This window comes from Musca domestica, unplaced genomic scaffold, assembly GCF_030504385.1.
Source record: "Musca domestica strain aabys unplaced genomic scaffold, Musca_domestica.polishedcontigs.V.1.1 2, whole genome shotgun sequence".
NCBI lineage: Eukaryota > Metazoa > Arthropoda > Insecta > Diptera > Muscidae > Musca > Musca domestica.
Genome location: NW_026712249.1, coordinates 45,282,055 through 45,284,877, shown reverse-complemented (window position 1 = coordinate 45,284,877; position 2,823 = coordinate 45,282,055).

Below are 2,823 nucleotides of genomic sequence, written 5' to 3'. Positions count from 1 at the left end.
TGTCTCTCACTACCCCGTACACCAACATTTCTAAGGCTAAAAGTCTCCGGTCCGCACTGAGATTGGATATTCCAAAGTTTGTACGATTCTACTGATTTCTGATCTTGGTTTGATTAGAGACTTGGTTAAGTACTCCTGTCCTAACGAGAATATGAGAAATGATTTTACTGGATAAGTATGGATTATATTGCAAGAAACCTGAATGAATACTGGAGCATGGATATAAAAGAATATGCCAGAACACTACTGCGAAAGACCTTAATAAGTTCTCAAGTAAGTCTCTACGAGGATTTTCAAGGATACTACTTCAATGGACCTTAGTAGGTACTTAAGCAAAACACTTCAAGGATTCTAATGCAAGAGACCTCAATAAGTACTCAAGCAAGATTCGATAAAGGTATGCGAGTATATTACTGCGAGAGATTCAAATGGGTATTCAAATAAGTCTCTATGAGGATTTTCAAGGATACTGCTGCAAAAGACATTAGTAAGCACTCAAGCATGTCACTACAAGGATTAACTGCAGGAGACCTTAAAAGGTACTCGAGCAAGATTCTGCAAGGACATGTAGTGCGAGAGACTTAAATGAGTACTCAAGCAAGTCTCTTCGAGAATTTGCAAGCATAAAAATTCAGCTATAAACTGTCGTAAATACTGAAGCAAGACACTGCGAGCATATGCGAGGATACTAATGCGAGATAACTAAATGGGTACTCGAAGCAAGTCGCCACGAGGGTTTCTTTACAATTTTGGATTCGTCCCAGTAGCTCGTATTGGGCCTTTTTGTATCCTCCTCCATAGTATGGAGGGTATATTAAGTTTGTCATTCCGTTTGTAACACCTCGAAATATACATTTTAGATCCCATAAAGTGTATATTCTTGATCAGCACAAAATTCTATGTCGATTTAACGATGTCCGTCTGGCTGTTCATATGTGAAAATCACTCTAACTTCCGAACGAATTGAAGTGGGCTGATAAATTTTTACTCAGATAGCCCCTATATAATGGTACCTCCCTATATTCGGTATTTTGATAATTTTAACGATATTATCCACCCAAATTTTTCCAAGTTCGTAATAGGTACTACAGTCTGCGACAGAACATTTTTTACGCTGGCCCACGATTTCGCATAACCTCCAGATGACGGTACTTCCTTATATTTGGCATTTGTAAGGCATTATCCACCATCTAATTTCAGAATTTTAGCTCTATCCCTTTCAATAAATACCAAATTTAGTATCCTTTCATATCCTATCCTAGACACTAACAGTGATTTAAAATAACTACCATTTAGTACACTGTGAACAATTAAATTACGCATTAACAAAACCACCACAAATTACCAATAGAGGCCTCAATATTAAATTTCGGAATTCCGGCTCTACATTCACCCAATACCAAATTTAGTAACATTTAGTACTTTTCATATAATTTAAATACACATTTGCAAAACCGTTCCACCTCTTAATCCTAGACACCAAAAATTATCGCAATACAAAATTTTACGGTTTCAGTTCCATCCCTTCACTCAATATCAAATTTGGTTCAATTTAGTACTATTGGAACAATTATAGTACACATTTTCAAAACCACCTCCATATCTTAGCTCTGGATACTCAAAGAGACCTCAATATTAAATTTCAGGATTACGGCTCTATGCCTTAACTCAATACCCAATTTAGTGCTTTTCGAAGAATTATAGTACACATGTCCAAAACCACTTCCAAATCTTAACCACAGATATCCAATACCAAATTTTGTACTATTTAGTACTTTTCGAACTATTACAGTACACATTTTCAAAAACAGCTCCATATATCTATACCAAATTTTGTACTATTTAGTACTTTTCAAAACTATTATCTATTCTAGATACTAAAAGAGACCTCAATATCAAGTTTGAGGATCCCAGCCCTATCTCTTCATCCAATATCCAATTTAGTACTTTCCGTACAATTATACTGCACATTTTCAAAACAACCTCCAAGTATTAACCACAGACACCAAGAGTGACGTATATCCCAAATATCCAGGCTATACATGAACAGCGACCCTAATACCAAATTTTAGATTTCAATCAATATCTGTTCACCCAACACCAAATTGTGTAAAATATAGTACTATTTAGTACTTTTTGTGAACTTGTGGTACACATTTCCAAAACCACCCCAAAACCAAGATTTCATAATTCCAACTTCATCCGTTCACCCTAAACCCAACTGTTCGAAAGTACCATTAGGGCAGTTGTACCATTTACTATAGTACAGTACATATTCAAAGATCACTTCCATAATTTGACTACAGACTCTAATCTATTTAAATGTTCAGAATTTTTTCTCTATCCCTTCACAAAACACCAAGTATAGTACCATTCACTAATGTTCGTACAAATATAGTACTCATTTCCGAAACCCCCTCCATATGTCTTGGCTACGACCCTAATACCAAATTTTAGGAGTCAAGCACTATATGTTCACCCAATTCCAAATTGTACCTATTATAGTACTATTCAGTACATTTCGTGCTACCATTTCCAAAACCTGTTATCAACGGCAACCCCAATACAAATTTTCAAAATTCCAGCTTTATCCGTTTACTCTTAACCAAACTGTTCCAAATTTAGTACCATTTAGTGCAGTTCGCACACTTAGTACGCATTTCCAAAACCATCTTCAAATTTCAAATATTCTTTCCTACCTTGATTCTCATACCGAATTGGAAGCTTTTAGCTCTGTTTTTCACATAATACCAAATGGTACCATTTTAGAAGTTTAGTACCATTTTAGTACTTTTGGTAAACTTAAAGTTTGAATTTCCAAAA